We start from the raw sequence: 23,795 nt of genomic DNA, 5'->3' as shown, positions 1-23,795 counted from the left end.
CAGCCCAACTCGGCACTGGTGCCACCTTGGCTCTGGGAACCATCCTTCGCGGCGTGGATTTTCAGGAGCCAGCCGGCCACTCCCAGCCACAGGCGCCCAAACACAAACCACAGCCCTTTTCCCTGGCAAACAAAACTCACCCGCCCCGCTTCTGGCTGGCAGATGGCAGGAGCCAATTTGGCCTATCAAACCAGCCCGACTCGGCACTGGTGCCACCTTGGCTCTGGGAACCCTCCTGCGCGGCGTGGATTTTCAGGAGCCAGCTGGCCACTCCCAGCCACAGGCCCCCGAACACAAACCACGGCCCTTTTCCCTGGCACACAAATATCACCCGCACCGCTTATGGCTGGCAGATTGCAGGAGCCACTTGCCTGTATCAAACGAGCCCGACTCGGCACTGGTGCCACCTGGGGTCTGGAAATCATCCTGCGTATCGTGGATTTTCAGGAGCCAGCCGGCCACTCCCAGCCACAGGCCCCCAAACACAAACTACGGCCCTTTTCCCTGGCAAACAAAGCTCACCCGACCCGCTTCTGGCTGGCAGATGGCAGAAGCCAATTTGGCCTATCAAAGCAGCCCGACTCGGCACTGGTGCCACCTTGGCTCTGGGAACCCTCCTGCGCGGCGTGGATTTTCAGGAGCCAGCCGGCCACTCCCAGCCACAGGCCCGCGAACACAAACCACGGCCCTTTTCCCTGGCAAAAAAAACTCACCCGCCCCGCTTCTGGCTGGCAGATTGCAGGAGCCACTTGGCTCTGTCAAACCAGCCCCACTCAGCACTGCGGCCACCTTGGGTCTGGGAACCATCCTGGCGGCGTGGATTTTCAGGAGCCAGCCAGCCACTCCCAGCCACAGGCGCCCAAACACAAACCACAGCCCTTTTCCCTGGCAAACAAAGCTCACCCGCCCCGCTTCTGGCTGGCAGATTGCAGGAGCGAATTTGCCCTATCAAACCAGCCCTACTCGGCACTGTGGCCACCTTGGGTCTGGGAACCAACCTGGCGGCGTGGATTTTCAGGAGCCAGCCGGCCACTCCCAGCCACAGGCCCCCGAACATAAACCACGGCCCTTTTCCCTGGCAAACAAAACTCAGCTGCCCCGCTTCTGGCTGGCAGATGGCAGGAGCCCCTTGCCTCTATCAAAACAGCCCGACTTGGCACTGGTGCCACCTTGGGTCTGGAAATCATCCTGCGTGTCGTGGATTTTCAGGAGCCAGCCGGCCACTCCTAGCCTCAGGCCCCCGAACACAAACCACAGCCCTTTTTCCTGGCAAACAAATATCACCCGCCCCGCTTCTGGCTGGCAGATTGCAGGAGACACTTGCCTCTTTCAAAACAGCCCGACTTGGCACTGGTGCCACCTTGGGTCTGGAAATCATCCTGCGTATCGTGGATTTTCAGGAGCCAGCTGGCCACTCCCAGCCACAGGCCCCCGAACACAAACTACGGTCCTTTTCCCTGGAAGTAAAACTGACCTGCCCATCTTCTGGCTGGCAGATGGCAGGAGCCACTTGGCTCTATCAAACCAGCCCGACTTGGCACTGGTGCCACCTTGGGTCTGGAAATCATCCTGCGTATCGTGGATTTTCAGGAGCCAACCGGCCACTCCTAGCCACAGGCCCCCGAACACAAACTACGGCCCTTTTCCTTGGCAAACAAAACTCACCCGCCCCGCTTCTGGCTGGCATATTGGAGGAGCCACTTGGCTCTATCAAACCAGCCCGACTCGGCACTGGTGCCACCTTGGCTCTGGGAACCATCCTGTGCGGCGTGGATTTTCAGGAGCCAGCCGGCCACTCCCAGCCACAGGCCCCCAAACACAAACCACGGCCCTTTTCCCTGGCAAATAAAACTCACCCGCCCCGCTTCTGGCTGGCAGATTGCAGGAGCCACTTGGCTCTGTCAAACCAGCCCGACTCGGCACTGAGGCCACCTTGGGTCTGGGAACCATCCTGGCGGCATGGATTTTCAGGAGCCAGCCGGCCACTCCCAGCCACAGGCCCCCGAACACAAACCACAGCCCTTTTCCCTGGCACACAAATATCACCCGCCCCGCTTATGGCTGGCAGATTGCAGGAGACACTTGCCTCTATCAAACGAGCCCGACTCGGCACTGGTGCCTACTTGGGTCTGGAAATCATCCTGCGTATCGTGGATTTTCAGGAGCCAGCCGGCCACTCCCAGACAGAGGCCCCCAAACACAAACCACGGCCCTTTTCCCTGGCAAACAAAACTCACCCGCCCCGCTTCTGCCTGGCAGATGGCAGGAGCCACTTGCCTCTATCAAAACAGCCCGACTGGGCACTGGTGCCACCTTGCGTCTGGAAATCATGCTGCGTATCGTGGATTTTCAGGAGCCAGCCGGCCACTCCCAGCCACAGGCGCCCAAACACAAACCACGGCCCTTTTCCCTGGCAAACAAAGCTCACCCGCCCCGCTTCTGGCTGGCAGATAGCAGGAGCTAATTTGCCCTATCAAACCAGCCCGACTCGGCACTGGTGCCACCTTGGCTCTGGGAACCATCCTGCGCGGCGTGGATTTTCAGGAGCCAGCCGGCCACTCCCAGCCACAGGCCCCCAAACACAAACCACAGCCCTTTTCCCTGGCATACAAAACTTACCCGCCCTGCTTCTGACTTGCAGATGGCAGGAGCCACATTGCTCTATCAAACCAGCCCAACTCGGCACTGGTGCCACCTTGGGTCTGGGAACCATCCTGCGCGGCGTGGATTTTCAGGAGCCAGCCGGCCACTCCCAGCCACAGGCCTCCGAACACAAACCACGGCCCTTTTCCCTGGCAAAAAAAACTCACCCGCCCCGCTTCAGGCTGGCAGATTGCAGGAGCCACTTGGCTCTGTCAAACCAGCCCCACTCAGCACTGTGGCCACCTTGGGTCTGGGAACCATCCTGGCGGCGTGGATTTTCAGGAGCCAGCCGGCCACTCCCAGCCACAGGCCCCCGAACACAAACCACGGCCCTTTTCCCTGGCAAACAAAACTCACCCGACCCGCTTCTGGCTGGCAGATGGCAGGAGCCCCTTGCCTCTATCAAAACAGCCGGACTTGGCACTGGTGCCACATTGGGTCTGGAAATCATCATGCGTATCGTGGATTTTCAGGAGCCAGCCGGCCACTCCCTGCCACAGGCGCCCAAACACAAACCACAGCCCTTTTCCCGGGCAAATAAAACTCACCCGCCCCGCTTCTGGCTGGCAGATTGCAGGAGCCACTTGGCTCTGTCAAACCAGCCCAACTCGGCACTGCGGCCACCTTGGGTCTGGGAACCATCCTGGCGGCATGGATTTTCAGGAGCCAGCCGGCCACTCCCAGCCACAGACCCCGAACACAAACCACAGCCCTTTTCCCTGCCACACAAATATCACCCGCCCCGCTTATGGCTGGCAGATTGCAGGAGACACTTGCCTCTATCAAACGAGCCCGACTTGGCACTGGTGCCACCTTGGGTCTGGAAATCATCCTGCGTATCGTGGATTTTGAGGAGCCAGCCGGCCACTCCCAGCCACAGGCCCCCGAACACAAACCACGGCCCGTTTCCCTGGCAAACAAAACTCAACCGCCCCGCTTCTGCCTGGCAGATGGCAGGAGCCACTTGCCTCTATCAAAACAGCCCGACAGGGCACTGGTGCCACCTTGGGTCTGGAAATCATCCTGCGTATCGTGGATTTTCAGGAGCCAGCCGGCCACTCCCAGCCACAGGCGCCCAAACACAAACCACGGCCCTTTTCCCTGGCAAACAAAACTCCGCTTCCCCGCTTATGGCTGGCAGATGGCAGGAGCCAATTGGCCCTATCAAAACAGCCCGACTCGGCACTGGTGCCACCTTGGCTCTGGGAACCATCCTGCGCGGCGTGGAGTTTCAGGAGCCAGCCGGCCACTCCCAGCCACAGGCCCCGAACACAAACCACAGCCCTTTACCCTGGCATAAAAAACTCACCCGACCCGCTTCTGCCTGGCAGATGGCAGGAGCCAATTTGCCCTATCAAACCAGCCCGACTCGGCACTGGTGCCACCTTGGCTCTGGGAACCATCCTGCGCGGCGTGGATTTTCAGGAGCCAGCCGGGCACTGGCAGCCACACGCCCCCGAACACAAACCATAGCCCTTTTCCCTGGCACACAAATATCACCCGCCCCGCTTATGTCTGGCAGATTGCAGGAGACACTTGCCTCTATCAAACGAGCCCGACTTGGCACTGGTGCCACCTTGGGTCTGGAAATCATCCTGCGTATCGTGGATTTTCAGGAGCCAGCCGGCCACTCCTAGCCACAGGCCCCCGAACACAAACTACGGCCCTTTTCCTTGGCAAACAAAACTCATACGCCCCGCTTCTGGCTGGCAGATTGCAGGAGCCACTTGGCTCTGTCAAACCAGCCCGACTCGGCACTGCGGCCACCTTGGGTCTGGGAACCATCCTGGCGGCATGGATTTTCAGGAGCCAGCCGGCCACTCCCAGCCACAGGCCCCCGAACACAAACCACAGCCCTTTTCCCTGGCACACAAATATCACCCGCACCGCTTATGGCTGGCAGATTGCAGGAGACACTTGCCTCTATCAAACGAGCCCGACTCGGCTCTGGTGCCTACTTGGGTCTGGAAATCATCCTGCGTATCGTGGATTTTCAGGAGCCAGCCGGCCACTCCCAGACACAGGCCCCCGAACACAAACCACGGCCCTTTTCCCTGGCAAACAAAACTCACCCGCCCCGCTTCTGCCTGGCAGATGGCAGGAGCCACTTGCCTCTATCAAAACAGCCCGACTGGGCACTGGTGCCACCTTGCGTCTGGAAATCATGCTGCGTATCGTGGATTTTCAGGAGCCAGCCGACCACTCCCAGCCACAGGCGCCCAAACACAAACCACAGCCCTTTTCCCTGGCAAACAAAGCTCACCCGCCCCGCTTCTGCCTGGCAGATTGCAGGAGCCACTTGGCTCTGTCAAACCAGCCCCACTCAGCACTGCGGCCACCTTGGGTCTGGGAACCATCCTGGCGGCGTGGATTTTCAGGAGCCAGCTGGCCACTCCCAGCCACAGGCCCCCGAACACAAACCACGGCCCGTTTCCCTGGCAAACGAAACTCACCCGCCCCGCTTCTGGCTGGCAGATGGCAGGAGCCACTTGCCTCTATCAAAACAGCCCGACTTGGCACTGGTGCCACCTTGGGTCTAGAAATCATCATGCGTATCGTGGATTTTCAGGAGCCAGCCGGCCACTCCCAGCCACAGGCCCCCGAACACAAACCACAGCCCTTTTCCCTGGCACACAAATATCACCCGCCCCGCTTATGGCTGGCAGATTGCAGGAGACACTTGCCTCCTTCAAACGAGCCCGACTTGCCACTGGTGCCACCTTGGGTCTGGAAATCATCCTGCGTATCGTGGATTTTCAGGAGCCAGCCGGCCACTCCCAGCCACAGGCCCCCGAACACAAACCACGGCCCGTTTCCCTGGCAAACAAAACTCACCCGCCCCGCTTCTGCCTGGCAGATGGCAGGAGCCAATTTGCCCTATCAAACCAGCCCGACTCGGCACTGGTGCCACCTTGGCTCTGGGAACCATCCTGCGCGGCGTGGATTTTCAGGAGCCAGCCGGCCACTCCCAGACACAGGCCCCCGAACACAAACCACAGCCCTTTTCCCTGGCATACAAAACTCACCCGCCCCGCTTCTGCCTTGCAGATGGCAGGAGCCACATTGCTCTATCAAACCAGCCAAACTCGGCACTGGTGCCACCTTAGCTCTGGGAACCAACCTGCGCGGCGTGGATTTTCAGGAGCCAGCCGGCCACTCCCAGCCACAGGCCCCCGAACACAAACCATAGCCCTTTTCCCTGGCATACAAAATTCACCCGCCCCGCTTCTGCCTTGCAGATGGCAGGAGCCACTTGGCTCTATCAAACCAGCCCAACTCGGCACTGGTGCCACCTTGGGTCTGGGAACCATCCTGCGCGGCGTGGATTTTCAGGAGCCAGCCGGCCACTCCCAGCCACAGGCTCGCGAACACAAACCACGGCCCTTTTCCCTGGCAAAAAAAACTCACCCGCCCCGCTTCTGGCTGGCAGATTGCAGGAGCCACTTGGCTCTGTCAAACCAGCCCCACTCAGCACTGCGGAAAACTTGGGTCTGGGAACCATCCTGGCGGCGTGGATTTTCAGGAGCCAGCCGGCCACTCCCAGCCACAGGCCCCCGAACACAAACCACGGCCCTTTTCCCTGGCAAACAAAACTCACCCGCCCCGCTTCTGGCTGGCAGATGGCAGGAGCCCCTTGCCTCTATCAAACCAGCCCGACTTGGCACTGGTGCCACCTTGGGTCTGGAAATCATCCTGCGTATCGTGGATTTTCAGGAGCCAGCCGGCCACTCCCAGCCACAGGCGCCCAAACACAAACCACAGCCCTTTTCCCTGGCAAACAAAGCTCACCCGCCCCGCTTCTGGCTGGCAGATGGCAGGAGCCAATTTGCCCTATCAAACCAGCCCTACTCCGCACTGGTGCCACCTTGGCTCTGGGAACCCTCCTGCGCGGCGTAGATTTTCAGGAGCCAGCCGGCCACTCCCAGACACAGGCCCCCGAACACAAACCACGGCCCTTTTCCCTGGCACACAAATATCACCCGCCCCGCTTCTGCCTGGCAGATTGCAGGAGACACTTGCCTCTATCCAACGAGCCCGACTTGGCACTGGTGCCACCTTGGGTCTGGAAATCATCCTGCGTATCGTGGATTTTCAGGAGCCAGCCGGCCACTCCCCGACACAGGCCCCCGAACAGAAACTACGGCCCTTTTCCCGGGCAAAAAAAACTCACCCGCCCCGCTTCTGCGTGGCATATTGCAGGAGCGACTTGGCTCTATCAAACCAGCCCGACTCGGCACTGGTGCCACCTTGGCTCTGGGAACCCTCCTGCGCGGCGTGGATTTTCAGGAGCCAGCCGGCCACTCCCAGCCACAGGCCCCCGAACACAAACCACGGCCCTTTTCGCTGGCACACAAATATCACCCGCACCGCTTATGGCTGGCAGATTGCAGGAGCCACTTGCCTGTATCAAACGAGCCCGACTTGGCACTGGTGCCACCTTGGGTCTGGAAATCATCCTGCGTATCGTGGATTTTCAGGAGCCAGCCGGCCACTTCCAGCCACAGGCCCCCGAACACAAACTACGGCCCTTTTCCCGGGCAAACAATACTCACCCGCCCCGCTTCTGTCTTGCAGATGGCAGGAGCCACTTGGCTCTATCAAACCAGCCCGACTCGGCACTGGTGCCACCTTGGCTCTGGGAATCATCCTGCGCAGCGTGGATTTTCAGGAGCCAGCCGGCCACTCCCAGCCACAGGCCCCCGAACACAAACCACAGCCCTTTTCCCTGGCATACAAAACTCACCCGCCCCGCTTCTGCCTTGCAGATGGCAGGAGCCACATTGCTCTATCAAACCAGCCCAACTCGGCACTGGTGCCACCTTAGCTCTGGGAACCAACCTGCGGGCCTGGATTTTCAGGAGCCAGCCGGCCACTCCCAGCGACAGGCCCCCGAGCACAAACCATAGCCCTTTTCCCTGGCATACAAAATTCACCCGCCCCGCTTCTGCCTTGCAGATGGCAGGAGCCACTTGGCTCTATCAAACCAGCCCAACTCGGCACTGGTGCCACCTTGGGTCTGGGAACCATCCTGCGCGGCGTGGATTTTCAGGAGCCAGCCGGCCACTCCCAGCCACAGGCCCGCGAACACAAACCACGGCCCTTTTCCCTGGCAAAAAAAACTCACCCGCCCCGCTTCTGGCTGGCAGATTGCAGGAGCCACTTGGCTCTGTCAAACCAGCCCCACTCAGCACTGCGGCCACCTTGGGTCTGGGAACCATCCTGCGTATCGTGGATTTTCAGGAGCCAGCCAGCCACTCCCAGCCACAGGCCCCCGAACACAAACCACGGCCCTTTTCCCTGGCAAACAAAACTCACCCGCCCCGCTTCTGGCTGGCAGATGGCAGGAGCCCCTTGCCTCTATCAAAACAGCCCGACTTGGCACTGGTGCCACCTTGGGTCTGGAAATCATCCTGCGTATCGTGGATTTTCAGGAGCCAGCCGGCCACTCCCAGCCACAGGCGCCCAAACACAAACCACAGCCCTTTTCCCTGGCAAACAAAGCTCACCCGCCCCGCTTCTGGCTGGCAGATAGCAGGAGCTAATTTGCCCTATCAAACCAGCCCGACTCGGCACTGGTGCCACCTTGGCTCTGGGAACACTCCTGCGCGGCGTGGATTTTCAGGAGCCAGCCGGCCACTCCCAGCCACAGGCCCCCAAACACAAACCACAGCCCTTTTCCCTGGCATACAAAACTTACCCGCCCTGCTTCTGACTTGCAGATGGCAGGAGCCACATTGCTCTATCAAACCAGCCCAACTCGGCACTGGTGCCACCTTGGGTCTGGGAACCATCCTGCGCGGCGTGGATTTTCAGGAGCCAGCCGGCCACTCCCAGCCACAGGCCTCCGAACACAAACCACGGCCCTTTTCCCTGGCAAAAAAAACTCACCCGCCCCGCTTCAGGCTGGCAGATTGCAGGAGCCACTTGGCTCTGTCAAACCAGCCCCACTCAGCACTGCGGGCACCTTGGGTCTGGGAACCATCCTGGCGGCGTGGATTTTCAGGAGCCAGCCGGCCACTCCCAGCCACAGGCCCCCGAACACAAACCACGGCCCTTTTCCCTGGCAAACAAAACTCACCCGACCCGCTTGTGGCTGGCAGATGGCAGGAGCCACTTGCCTCTATCAAAACAGCCGGACTTGGCACTGGTGCCACCTTGGGTCTGGAAATCATCATGCGTATCGTGGATTTTCAGGAGCCAGCCGGCCACTCCCTGCCACAGGCGCCCAAACACAAACCACAGCCCTTTTCCCGGGCAAATAAAACTCACCCGCCCCGCTTCTGGCTGGCAGATTGCAGGAGCCACTTGGCTCTGTCAAACCAGCCCGACTCGGCACTGCGGCCACCTTGGGTCTGGGAACCATCCTGGCGGCATGGATTTTCAGGAGCCAGCCGGCCACTCCCAGCCACAGACCCCGAACACAAACCACAGCCCTTTTCCCTGGCACACAAATATCACCCGCCCCGCTTATGGCTGGCAGATTGCAGGAGACACTTGCCTCTATCAAACGAGCCCGACTTGCCACTGGTGCCACCTTGGGTCTGGAAATCATCCTGCGTATCGTGGATTTTGAGGAGCCAGCCGGCCACTCCCAGCCACAGGCCCCCGAACACAAACCACGGCCCGTTTCCCTGGCAAACAAAACTCAACCGCCCCGCTTCTGCCTGGCAGATGGCAGGAGCCACTTGCCTCTATCAAAACAGCCCGACAGGGCACTGGTGCCACCTTGGGTCTGGAAATCATCCTGCGTATCGTGGATTTTCAGGAGCCAGCCGGCCACTCCCAGCCACAGGCGCCCAAACACAAACCACGGCCCTTTTCCCTGGCAAACAAAACTCCGCTTCCCCGCTTATGGCTGGCAGATGGCAGGAGACAATTGGCCCTATCAAAACAGCCCGACTCGGCACTGGTGCCACCTTGGCTCTGGGAACCATCGTGCGCGGCGTGGAGTTTCAGGAGCCAGCCGGCCACTCCCAGCCACAGGCCCCGAACACAAACCACAGCCCTTTTCCCTGGCACACAAATATCACCCGCCCCGCTTATGGCTGGCAGATTGCAGGAGACACTTGCCTCTATCAAACGAGCCCGACTTGGCACTGGTGCCACCTTGGGTCTGGAAATCATCCTGCGTATCGTGGATTTTCAGGAGCCAGCCGGCCACTCCTAGCCACAGGCCCCCGAACACAAACTACGGCCCTTTTCCCGGGCAAACAAAACTCATACGCCCCGCTTCTGGCTGGCAGATTGCAGGAGCCACTTGGCTCTGTCAAACCAGCCCTACTCGGCACTGCGGCCACCTTGGGTCTGGGAACCATCCTGGCGGCGTGGATTTTCAGGAGCCAGCCGGCCACTCCCAGCCACAGGCCCCCGAACACAAACCACAGCCCTTTTCCCTGGCACACAAATATCACCCGCCCCGCTTATGGCTGGCAGATTGCAGGAGACACTTGCCTCTATCAAACGAGCCCGACTCGGCACTGGTGCCTACTTGGGTCTGGAAATCATCCTGCGTATCGTGGATTTTCAGGAGCCAGCCGGCCACTCCCAGACACAGGCCCCCGAACACAAACCACGGCCCTTTTCCCTGGCAAACAAAACTCACCCGCCCCGCTTCTGCCTGGCAGATGGCAGGAGCCACTTGCCTCTATCAAAACAGCCCGACTGGGCACTGGTGCCACCTTGCGTCTGGAAATCATGCTGCGTATCGTGGATTTTCAGGAGCCAGCCGACCACTCCCAGCCACAGGCGCCCAAACACAAACCACAGCCCTTTTCCCTGGCAAACAAAGCTCACCCGCCCCGCTTCTGCCTTGCAGATGGCAGGAGCCACTTGGCTCTATCAAACCAGCCCGACTCGGCACTGGTGCCACCTTGGCTCTGGGAACCATCCTGCGCGGCGTGGATTTTCAGGAGCCAGCCGGCCACTCCCAGCCACAGGCCGCCGAACACAAACCACGGCCCTTTTCCCTGGCAAAAAAAACTCACCCGCCCCGCTTCTGCCTGGCAGATTGCAGGAGCCACTTGGCTCTGTCAAACCAGCCCCACTCGGCACTGCGGCCACCTTGGGTCTGGGAACCATCCTGGCGGCGTGGATTTTCAGGAGCCAGCTGGCCACTCCCAGCCACAGGCCCCCGAACACAAACCACGGCCCTTTTCCCTGGCAAACAAAACTCACCCGCCCCGCTTCTGGCTGGCAGATGGCAGGAGCCACTTGCCTCTATCAAAACAGCCCGACTTGGCACTGGTGCCACCTTGGGTCTAGAAATCATCATGCGTATCGTGGATTTTCAGGAGCCAGCCGGCCACTCCCAGCCACAGGCGCCCAAACACAAACCACAGCCCTTTTCCCTGGCAAACAAAACTCACCCGCCCCGCTTCTGCCTGGCAGATGGCAGGAGCCAATTTGCCCTATCAAACCAGCCCGACTCGGCACTGGTGCCACCTTGGCTCTGGGAACCATCCTGCGCGGCGTGGATTTTCAGGAGCCAGCCGGCCACTCCCAGACACAGGCCCCCGAACACAAACCACAGCCCTTTTCCCTGGCATACAAAACTCACCCGCCCCGCTTCTGCCTTGCAGATGGCAGGAGCCACATTGCTCTATCAAACGAGCCCGACTTGCCACTGGTGCCACCTTGGGTCTGGAAATCATCCTGCGTATCGTGGATTTTCAGGAGCCAGCCGGCCACTCCCAGCCACAGGCCCCCGAACACAAACCACGGCCCGTTTCCCTGGCAAACAAAACTCACCCGCCCCGCTTCTGCCTGGCAGATGGCAGGAGCCAATTTGCCCTATCAAACCAGCCCGACTCGGCACTGGTGCCACCTTAGCTCTGGGAACCAACCTGCGCGGCGTGGATTTTCAGGAGCCAGCCGGCCACTCCCAGCCACAGGCCCCCGAACACAAACCATAGCCCTTTTCCCTGGCATACAAAATTCACCCGCCCCGCTTCTGCCTTGCAGATGGCAGGAGCCACTTGGCTCTATCAAACCAGCCCAACTCGGCACTGGTGCCACCTTGGGTCTGGGAACCATCCTGCGCGGCGTGGATTTTCAGGAGCCAGCCGGCCACTCCCAGCCACAGGCTCGCGAACACAAACCACGGCCCTTTTCCCTGGCAAAAAAAACTCACCCGCCCCGCTTCTGGCTGGCAGATTGCAGGAGCCACTTGGCTCTGTCAAACCAGCCCCACTCAGCACTGCGGCAAACTTGGGTCTGGGAACCATCCTGGCGGCGTGGATTTTCAGGAGCCAGCCGGCCACTCCCAGACACAGGCCCCCGAACACAAACCACGGCCCTTTTCCCTGGCAAACAAAACTCACCCGCCCCGCTTCTGGCTGGCAGATGGCAGGAGCCCCTTGCCTCTATCAAAACAGCCCGACTTGGCACTGGTGACACCTTGGGTCTGGAAATCATCCTGCGTATCGTGGATTTTCAGGAGCCAGCCGGCCACTCCCAGCCACAGGCGCCCAAACACAAACCACAGCCCTTTTCCCTGGCAAACAAAGCTCACCCGCCCCGCTTCTGGCTGGCAGATGGCAGGAGCCAATTTGCCCTATCAAACCAGCCCTACTCCGCACTGGTGCCACCTTGGCTCTGGGAACCCTCCTGCGCGGCGTGGATTTTCAGGAGCCAGCCGGCCACTCCCAGACACAGGCCCCCGAACACAAACCACGGCCCTTTTCCCTGGCACACAAATATCACCCGCCCCGCTTCTGCCTGGCAGATTGCAGGAGACACTTGCCTCTATCCAACGAGCCCGACTTGGCACTGGTGCCTACTTGGGTCTGGAAATCATCCTGCGTATCGTGGATTTTCAGGAGCCAGCCGGCCACTCCCCGACACAGGCCCCCGAACAGAAACTACGGCCCTTTTCCCGGGCAAAAAAAACTCACCCGCCCCGCTTCTGCCTGGCATATTGCAGGAGCGACTTGGCTCTATCAAACCAGCCCGACTCGGCACTGGTGCCACCTTGACTCTGGGAAACATCCTGAGCGGCATGGATTTTCAGGAGCCAGCCGGCCACTCCCAGCCACAGGCGCCCAAACACAAACCACAGCCCTTTTCCCTGGCAAACAAAACTCCGCTGCCCCGCTTCTGGCTGGCAGATGGCAGGAGCCAATTGGCCCTATCAAAACAGCCCAACTCGGCACTGGTGCCACCTTGGCTCTGGGAACCATCCTGCGCGGCGTGGATTTTCAGGAGCCAGCCGGCCACTCCCAGCCACAGGCGCCCAAACACAAACCACAGCCCTTTTCCCTGGCAAACAAAGCTCACCCGACCCGCTTCTGGCTGGCAGATGGCAGAAGCCAATTTGGCCTATCAAACCAGCCCGACTCGGCACTGGTGCCACCTTGGGTCTGGGAACCCTCCTGCGCGGCGTGGATTTTCAGGAGCCAGCCGGCCACTCCCAGCCACAGGCCCGCGAACACAAACCACGGCCCTTTTCCCTGGCAAAAAAAACCCACCCGCCCCGCTTCTGGCTGGCAGATTGCAGGAGCCACTTGGCTCTGTCAAACCAGCCCCACTCAGCACTGCGGCCACCTTGGGTCTGGGAACCATCCTGGCGGCGTGGATTTTCAGGAGCCAGCCAGCCACTCCCAGCCACAGGCCCTCGAACACAAACCACGGCCCTTTTCCCTGGCAAACAAAACTCACCCGCCCCGCTTCTGGCTGGCAGATTGCAGGAGCGAATTTGCCCTATCAAACCAGCCCTACTCGGCACTGTGGCCACCTTGGGTCTGGGAACCAACCTGGCGGCGTGGATTTTCAGGAGCCAGCCGGCCACTCCCAGCCACAGGCCCCCGAACACAAACCACGGCCCTTTTCCCTGGCAAACAAAACTCAGCTGCCCCGCTTCTGGCTGGCAGATGGCAGGAGCCCCTTGCCTCTATCAAAACAGCCCGACTTGGCACTGGTGCCACCTTGCGTCTGGAAATCATGCTGCGTATCGTGGATTTTCAGGAGCCAGCCGACCACTCCCAGCCACAGGCGCCCAAACACAAACCACAGCCCTTTTCCCTGGCAAACAAAGCTCACCCGCCCCGCTTCTGCCTTGCAGATGGCAGGAGCCACTTGGCTCTATCAAACCAGCCCGACTCGGCACTGGTGCCACCTTGGCTCTGGGAACCATCCTGCGCGGCGTGGATTTTCAGGAGCCAGCCGGCCACTCCCAGCCACAGGCCGCCGAACACAAACCACGGCCCTTTTCCCTGGCAAAAAAAACTCACCCGCCCCGCTTCTGCCTGGCAGATTGCAGGAGCCACTTGGCTCTGTCAAACCAGCCCCACTCGGCACTGCGGCCACCTTGGGTCTGGGAACCATCCTGGCGGCGTGGATTTTCAGGAGCCAGCTGGCCACTCCCAGCCACAGGCCCCCGAACACAAACCACGGCCCTTTTCCCTGGCAAACAAAACTCACCCGCCCCGCTTCTGGCTGGCAGATGGCAGGAGCCACTTGCCTCTATCAAAACAGCCCGACTTGGCACTGGTGCCACCTTGGGTCTAGAAATCATCATGCGTATCGTGGATTTTCAGGAGCCAGCCGGCCACTCCCAGCCACAGGCGCCCAAACACAAACCACAGCCCTTTTCCCTGGCAAACAAAACTCACCCGCCCCGCTTCTGCCTGGCAGATGGCAGGAGCCAATTTGCCCTATCAAACCAGCCCGACTCGGCACTGGTGCCACCTTGGCTCTGGGAACCATCCTGCGCGGCGTGGATTTTCAGGAGCCAGCCGGCCACTCCCAGACACAGGCCCCCGAACACAAACCACAGCCCTTTTCCCTGGCATACAAAACTCACCCGCCCCGCTTCTGCCTTGCAGATGGCAGGAGCCACATTGCTCTATCAAACGAGCCCGACTTGCCACTGGTGCCACCTTGGGTCTGGAAATCATCCTGCGTATCGTGGATTTTCAGGAGCCAGCCGGCCACTCCCAGCCACAGGCCCCCGAACACAAACCACGGCCCGTTTCCCTGGCAAACAAAACTCACCCGCCCCGCTTCTGCCTGGCAGATGGCAGGAGCCAATTTGCCCTATCAAACCAGCCCGACTCGGCACTGGTGCCACCTTAGCTCTGGGAACCAACCTGCGCGGCGTGGATTTTCAGGAGCCAGCCGGCCACTCCCAGCCACAGGCCCCCGAACACAAACCATAGCCCTTTTCCCTGGCATACAAAATTCACCCGCCCCGCTTCTGCCTTGCAGATGGCAGGAGCCACTTGGCTCTATCAAACCAGCCCAACTCGGCACTGGTGCCACCTTGGGTCTGGGAACCATCCTGCGCGGCGTGGATTTTCAGGAGCCAGCCGGCCACTCCCAGCCACAGGCTCGCGAACACAAACCACGGCCCTTTTCCCTGGCAAAAAAAACTCACCCGCCCCGCTTCTGGCTGGCAGATTGCAGGAGCCACTTGGCTCTGTCAAACCAGCCCCACTCAGCACTGCGGCAAACTTGGGTCTGGGAACCATCCTGGCGGCGTGGATTTTCAGGAGCCAGCCGGCCACTCCCAGACACAGGCCCCCGAACACAAACCACGGCCCTTTTCCCTGGCAAACAAAACTCACCCGCCCCGCTTCTGGCTGGCAGATGGCAGGAGCCCCTTGCCTCTATCAAAACAGCCCGACTTGGCACTGGTGACACCTTGGGTCTGGAAATCATCCTGCGTATCGTGGATTTTCAGGAGCCAGCCGGCCACTCCCAGCCACAGGCGCCCAAACACAAACCACAGCCCTTTTCCCTGGCAAACAAAGCTCACCCGCCCCGCTTCTGGCTGGCAGATGGCAGGAGCCAATTTGCCCTATCAAACCAGCCCTACTCCGCACTGGTGCCACCTTGGCTCTGGGAACCCTCCTGCGCGGCGTGGATTTTCAGGAGCCAGCCGGCCACTCCCAGACACAGGCCCCCGAACACAAACCACGGCCCTTTTCCCTGGCACACAAATATCACCCGCCCCGCTTCTGCCTGGCAGATTGCAGGAGACACTTGCCTCTATCCAACGAGCCCGACTTGGCACTGGTGCCTACTTGGGTCTGGAAATCATCCTGCGTATCGTGGATTTTCAGGAGCCAGCCGGCCACTCCCCGACACAGGCCCCCGAACAGAAACTACGGCCCTTTTCCCGGGCAAAAAAAACTCACCCGCCCCGCTTCTGCCTGGCATATTGCAGGAGCGACTTGGCTCTATCAAACCAGCCCGACTCGGCACTGGTGCCACCTTGACTCTGGGAAACATCCTGAGCGGCATGGATTTTCAGGAGCCAGCCGGCCACTCCCAGCCACAGGCGCCCAAACACAAACCACAGCCCTTTTCCCTGGCAAACAAAACTCCGCTGCCCCGCTTCTGGCTGGCAGATGGCAGGAGCCAATTGGCCCTATCAAAACAGCCCAACTCGGCACTGGTGCCACCTTGGCTCTGGGAACCATCCTGCGCGGCGTGGATTTTCAGGAGCCAGCCGGCCACTCCCAGCCACAGGCGCCCAAACACAAACCACAGCCCTTTTCCCTGGCAAACAAAGCTCACCCGACCCGCTTCTGGCTGGCAGATGGCAGAAGCCAATTTGGCCTATCAAACCAGCCCGACTCGGCACTGGTGCCACCTTGGGTCTGGGAACCCTCCTGCGCGGCGTGGATTTTCAGGAGCCAGCCGGCCACTCCCAGCCACAGGCCCGCGAACACAAACCACGGCCCTTTTCCCTGGCAAAAAAAACTCACCCGCCCCGCTTCTGGCTGGCAGATTGCAGGAGCCACTTGGCTCTGTCAAACCAGCCCCACTCAGCACTGCGGCCACCTTGGGTCTGGGAACCATCCTGGCGGCGTGGATTTTCAGGAGCCAGCCAGCCACTCCCAGCCACAGGCCCTCGAACACAAACCACGGCCCTTTTCCCTGGCAAACAAAACTCACCCGCCCCGCTTCTGGCTGGCAGATTGCAGGAGCGAATTTGCCCTATCAAACCAGCCCTACTCGGCACTGTGGCCACCTTGGGTCTGGGAACCAACCTGGCGGCGTGGATTTTCAGGAGCCAGCCGGCCACTCCCAGCCACAGGCCCCCGAACACAAACCACGGCCCTTTTCCCTGGCAAACAAAACTCAGCTGCCCCGCTTCTGGCTGGCAGATGGCAGGAGCCCCTTGCCTCTATCAAAACAGCCCGACTTGGCACTGGTGCCACCTTGGGTCTGGAAATCATCCTGCGTGTCGTGGATTTTCAGGAGCCAGCCGGCCACTCCTAGCCTCAGGCCCCCGAACACAAACCACAGCCCTTTTCCCTGGCAAACAAATATCACCCGCCCCGCTTATGGCAGGCAGATTGCAGGAGACACTTGGCTCTATCAAAACAGCCCGACTTGGCACTGGTGCCACCTTGGGTCTGGAAATCATCCTGCGTATCGTGGATTTTCAGGAGCCAGCCGGCCACTCCCAGCCACAGGCGCCCAAACACAAACCACGGCCCTTTTCCCTGGCAAACAAAACTCCGCTTCCCCGCTTATGGCTGGCAGATGGCAGGAGACAATTGGCCCTATCAAAACAGCCCGACTCGGCACTGGTGCCACCTTGGCTCTGGGAACCATCGTGCGCGGCGTGGAGTTTCAGGAGCCAGCCGGCCACTCCCAGCCACAGGCCCCGAACACAAACCACAGCCCTTTACCCTGGCATACAAAACTCACCCGACCCGCTTGTGGCTGGCAGATGGCAGGAGCCAATTTGCCCTATCAAACCAGCCCGACTCGGCACTGCGGCCACCTTGGGTCTGGGAACCATCCTGGCGGCATGGATTTTCAGGAGCCAGCCGGCCACTCCCAGCCACAGGCCCCCGAACACAAACCACAGCCCTTTTCCCTGGCACACAAATATCACCCGCCCCGCTTATGGCTGGCAGATTGCAGGAGACACTTGCCTCTATCAAACGAGCCCGACTCGGCACTGGTGCCTACTTGGGTCTGGAAATCATCCTGCGTATCGTGGATTTTCAGGAGCCAGCCGGCCACTCCCAGACACAGGCCCCCGAACACAAACCACGGCCCTTTTCCCTGGCAAACAAAACTCACCCGCCCCGCTTCTGCCTGGCAGATGGCAGGAGCCACTTGCCTCTATCAAAACAGCCCGACTGGGCACTGGTGCCACCTTGCGTCTGGAAATCATGCTGCGTATCGTGGATTTTCAGGAGCCAGCCGACCACTCCCAGCCACAGGCGCCCAAACACAAACCACAGCCCTTTTCCCTGGCAAACAAAGCTCACCCGCCCCGCTTCTGCCTTGCAGATGGCAGGAGCCACTTGGCTCTATCAAACCAGCCCGACTCGGCACTGGTGCCACCTTGGCTCTGGGAACCATCCTGCGCGGCGTGGATTTTCAGGAGCCAGCCGGCCACTCCCAGCCACAGGCCCCCGAACACAAACCATAGCCCTTTTCCCTGGCATACAAAATTCACCCGCCCCGCTTCTGCCTTGCAGATGGCAGGAGCCACTTGGCTCTATCAAACCAGCCCAACTCGGCACTGGTGCCACCTTGGCTCTGGGAACCATCCTGCGCGGCGTGGATTTTCAGGAGCCAGCCGGCCACTCCCAGCCACAGGCCGCCGAACACAAACCACGGCCCTTTTCCCTGGCAAAAAAAACTCACCCGCCCCGCTTCTGCCTGGCAGATTGCAGGAGCCACTTGGCTCTGTCAAACCAGCCCCACTCAGCACTGCGGCCACCTTGGGTCTGGGAACCATCCTGGCGGCGTGGATTTTCAGGAGCCAGCTGGCCACTCCCAGCCACAGGCCCCCGAACACAAACCACGGCCCTTTTCCCTGGCAAACAAAACTCACCCGCCCCGCTTCTGGCTGGCAGATGGCAGGAGCCACTTGCCTCTATCAAAACAGCCCGACTTGGCACTGGTGCCACCTTGGGTCTAGAAATCATCATGCGTATCGTGGATTTTCAGGAGCCAGCCGGCCACTCCCAGCCACAGGCGCCCAAACACAAACCACAGCCCTTTTCCCTGGCAAATAAAACTCACCCGCCCCGCTTCTGGCTGGCAGATTGCAGGAGCCACTTGGCTCTGTCAAACCAGCCCGACTCGGCACTGCGGCCACCTTGGGTCTGGGAACCATCCTGGCGGCATGGATTTTCCGGAGCCAGCCGGCCACTCCCAGCCACAGGCCCCCGAACACAAACCACAGCCCTTTTCCCTGGCACACAAATATCACCCGCCCCGCTTATGGCTGGCAGATTGCAGGAGACACTTGCCTCTATCAAACGAGCCCGACTTGCCACTGGTGCCACCTTGGGTCTGGAAATCATCCTGCGTATCGTGGATTTTCAGGAGCCAGCCGGCCACTCCCAGCCACAGGCCCCCGAACACAAACCACGGCCCGTTTCCCTGGCAAACAAAACTCACCCGCCCCGCTTCTGCCTGGCAGATGGCAGGAGCCAATTTGCCCTATCAAAGCAGCCCGACTCGGCACTGGTGCCACCTTAGCTCTGGGAACCAACCTGCGCGGCGTGGATTTTCAGGAGCCAGCCGGCCACTCCCAGCCACAGGCCCCCGAACACAAACCATAGCCCTTTTCCCTGGCATACAAAATTCACCCGCCCCGCTTCTGCCTTGCAGATGGCAGGAGCCACTTGGCTCTATCAAACCAGCCCAACTCGGCACTGGTGCCACCTTGGGTCTGGGAACCATCCTGCGCGGCGTGGATTTTCAGGAGCCAGCCGGCCACTCCCAGCCACAGGCTCGCGAACACAAACCACGGCCCTTTTCCCTGGCAAAAAAAACTCACCCGCCCCGCTTCTGGCTGGCAGATTGCAGGAGCCACTTGGCTCTGTCAAACCAGCCCCACTCAGCACTGCGGCAAACTTGGGTCTGGGAACCATCCTGGCGGCGTGGATTTTCAGGAGCCAGCCGGCCACTCCCAGACACAGGCCCCCGAACACAAACCACGGCCCTTTTCCCTGGCAAACAAAACTCACCCGCCCCGCTTCTGGCTGGCAGATGGCAGGAGCCCCTTGCCTCTATCAAAACAGCCCGACTTGGCACTGGTGCCACCTTGGGTCTGGAAATCATCCTGCGCGGCGTGGATTTTCAGGAGCCAGCCGGCCACTCCCAGCCACAGGCGCCCAAACACAAACCACAGCCCTTTTCCCTGGCAAACAAAGCTCACCCGCCCCGCTTCTGGCTGGCAGATGGCAGGAGCCAATTTGCCCTATCAAACCAGCCCTACTCCGCACTGGTGCCACCTTGGCTCTGGGAACCCTCCTGCGCGGCGTGGATTTTCAGGAGCCAGCCGGCCACTCCCAGACACAGGCCCCCGAACACAAACCACGGCCCTTTTCCCTGGCACACAAATATCACCCGCCCCGCTTCTGCCTGGCAGATTGCAGGAGACACTTGCTTCTATCCAACGAGCCCCACTTGGCACTGGTGCCTACTTGGGTCTGGAAATCATCCTGCGTATCGTGGATTTTCAGGAGCCAGCCGGCCACTCCCCGACACAGGCCCCCGAACAGAAACTACGGCCCTTTTCCCGGGCAAAAAAAACTCACCCGCCCCGCTTCTGCCTGGCATATTGCAGGAGCGACTTGGCTCTATCAAACCAGCCCGACTCGGCACTGGTGCCACCTTGACTCTGGGAAACATCCTGAGCGGCATGGATTTTCAGGAGCCAGCCGGCCACTCCCAGCCACAGGCGCCCAAACACAAACCACAGCCCTTTTCCCTGGCAAACAAAACTCCGCTGACCCGCTTCTGGCTGGCAGATGGCAGGAGCCAATTGGCCCTATCAAAACAGCCCAACTCGGCACTGGTGCCACCTTGGCTCTGGGAACCATCCTGCGCGGCGTGGATTTTCAGGAGCCAGCCGGCCACTCCCAGCCACAGGCGCCCAAACACAAACCACAGCCCTTTTCCCTGGCAAACAAAGCTCACCCGACCCGCTTCTGGCTGGCAGATGGCAGAAGCCAATTTGGCCTATCAAACCAGCCCGACTCGGCACTGGTGCCACCTTGGCTCTGGGAACCCTCCTGCGCGGCGTGGATTTTCAGGAGCCAGCCGGCCACTCCCAGCCACAGGCCCGCGAACACAAACCACGGCCCTTTTCCCTGGCAAAAAAAACTCACCCGCCCCGCTTCTGGCTGGCAGATTGCAGGAGCCACTTGGCTCTGTCAAACCAGCCCCACTCAGCACTGCGGCCACCTTGGGTCTGGGAACCATCCTGGCGGCGTGGATTTTCAGGAGCCAGCCAGCCACTCCCAGCCACAGGCCCCCGAACACAAACCACGGCCGTTTTCCCTGGCAAACAAAACTCACCCGCCCCGCTTCTGGCTGGCAGATTGCAGGAGCGAATTTGCCCTATCAAACCAGCCCTACTCGGCACTGTGGCCACCTTGGGTCTGGGAACCAACCTGGCGGCGTGGATTTTCAGGAGCCAGCCGGCCACTCCCAGCCACAGGCCCCCGAACACAAACCACGGCCCTTTTCCCTGGCAAACAAAACTCAGCTGCCCCGCTTCTGGCTGGCAGATGGCAGGAGCCCCTTGCCTCTATCAAACCAGCCCGACTTGGCACTGGTGCCACCTTGGGTCTGGAAATCATCCTGCGTGTCGTGGATTTTCAGGAGCCAGCCGGCCACTCCTAGCCTCAGGCCCCCGAACACAAACCACAGCCCTTTTCCCTGGCAAACAAATATCACCCGCCCCGCTTATGGCAGGCAGATTGCAGGAGACACTTGGCTCTATCAAAACAGCCCGACTTGGCACTGGTGCCACCTTGGGTCTGGAAATCATCCTGCGTATCGTGGATTTTCAGGAGCCAGCTGGCCACTCCCAGCCACAGGCCCCCGATCACAAACTACGGCCCGTTTCCCTGGCAAAAAAAACTCACCCGCCCCGCTTCTGGCTGGCATATTGGAGGAGCCACTTGGCTCTATCAAACCAGCCCGACTCGGCACTGGTGCCACCTTGGCTCTGGGAACCATCCTGTGCGGCGTGGATTTTCAGGAGCCAGCCGGCCACTCCCAGCCACAGGCCCCCAAACAAAAACCACGGCCCTTTTCCCTGGCAAATAAAACTCACCCGCCCCGCTTCTGGCTGGCAGATTGCAGGAGCCACTTGGCTCTGTCAAACCAGCCCGACTCGGCACTGAGGCCACCTTGGGTCTGGGAACCATCCTGGCGGCATGGATTTTCAGGAGCCAGCCGGCCACTCCCAGCCACAGGCCCCCGAACACAAACCACAGCCCTTTTCCCTGGCACACAAATATCACCCGCCCCGCTTATGGCTGGCAGATTGCAGGAGACACTTGGCTCTATCAAAACAGCCCGACTTGGCACTGGTGCCACCTTGCGTCTGGAAATCATCCTGCGTATCGTGGATTTTCAGGAGCCAGCTGGCCACTCCCATCCACAGGCCCCCGAACACAAACTACGGCCCTTTTCCCTGGAAGTAAAACTGACCTGCCCATCTTCTGGCTGGCAGATGGCAGGAGCCACTTGGCTCTATCAAACCAGCCCGACTGGGCACTGGTGCCACCTTGGGTCTGGGAACCATCCTGCGCGGCGTGGATTTTCGGGAGCCAGCCGGCCACTCCCAGCCACAGGCGCCCAAACACAAACCACAGCCCTTTTCCCTGGCAAACATAGCTCACCCGCCCCGCTTCTGGCTGGCAGATGGCAGGAGCCAATTTGCCCTATCAAACCAGTCCGACTCGGCACTGGTGCCCCCTTGGCTCTGGGAACCCTCCTGCGCGGCGTGGATTTTCAGGAGCCAGCCAGCCACTCCCAGCCACAGGCCCCCGAACACAAACCACGGCCCTTTTCCCTGGCACACAAATATCACCCGCCCCGCTTATGGCTGGCAGATTGCAGGAGCCACTTGCCTCTATCAAACCAGCCCGACTCGGCACTGGTGCCACCTTGGGTCTGGAAATCATCCTGCGTATCGTGGATTTTCAGGAGCCAGCCGGCCACTCCCAGCCACAGGCCCCCGATCACAAACTACGGCCCGTTTCCCTGGCAAAAAAAACTCACCCGCCCCGCTTCTGCCTGGCAGATGGCAGGAGCCACTTGCCTCTATCAAAACAGCCCGACTGGGCACTGGTGCCACCTTGCGTCTGGAAATCATGCTGCGTATCGTGGATTTTCAGGAGCCAGCCGACCACTCCCAGCCACAGACCCCGAACACAAACCACAGCCCTTTTCCCTGCCACACAAATATCACCCGCCCCGCTTATGGCTGGCAGATTGCAGGAGACACTTGCCTCTATCAAACGAGCCCGACTTGCCACTGGTGCCACCTTGGGTCTGGAAATCATCCTGCGTATCGTGGATTTTGAGGAGCCAGCCGGCCACTCCCAGCCACAGGCCCCCGAACACAAACCACGGCCCGTTTCCCTGGCAAACAAAACTCAACCGCCCCGCTTCTGCCTGGCAGATGGCAGGAGCCACTTGCCTCTATCAAAACAGCCCGACAGGGCACTGGTGCCACCTTGGGTCTGGAAATCATCCTGCGTATCGTGGATTTTCAGGAGCCAGCCGGCCACTCCCAGCCACAGGCGCCCAAACACAAACCACGGCCCTTTTCCCTGGCAAACAAAACTCCGCTTCCCCGCTTATGGCTGGCAGATGGCAGGAGCCACTTGGCTCTATCAAAACAGCCCGACTCGGCACTGGTGCCACCTTGGCTCTGGGAACCATCGTGCGCCGCGTGGAGTTTCAGGAGCCAGCCGGCCACTCCCAGCCACAGGCCCCGAACACAAACCACAGCCCTTTACCCTGGCATACAAAACTCACCCGACCCGCTTCTGGCTGGCAGATGGCAGGAGCCAATTTGCCCTATCAAACCAGCCCGACTCGGCACTGCGGCCACCTTGGGTCTGGGAACCATCCTGGCGGCATGGATTTTCAGGAGCCAGCCGGCCACTCCCAGCCACAGGCCCCCGAACACAAACCACAGCCCTTTTCCCTGGCACACAAATATCACCCGCCCCGCTTATGGCTGGCAGATTGCAGGAGACACTTGCCTCTATCAAACGAGCCCGACTCGGCACTGGTGCCTACTTGGGTCTGGAAATCATCCTGCGTATCGTGGATTTTCAGGAGCCAGCCGGCCACTCCCAGACACAGGCCCCCGAACACAAACCACGGCCCTTTTCCCTGGCAAACAAAACTCACCCGCCCCG

Source organism: Zonotrichia albicollis, chromosome 15 (genome assembly GCF_047830755.1).
Source record: "Zonotrichia albicollis isolate bZonAlb1 chromosome 15, bZonAlb1.hap1, whole genome shotgun sequence".
Taxonomy (NCBI): Eukaryota; Metazoa; Chordata; class Aves; order Passeriformes; family Passerellidae; genus Zonotrichia; species Zonotrichia albicollis.
The sequence above is the reverse complement of the archived record's forward strand: the minus strand, read 5'-3'. Positions refer to the sequence as shown.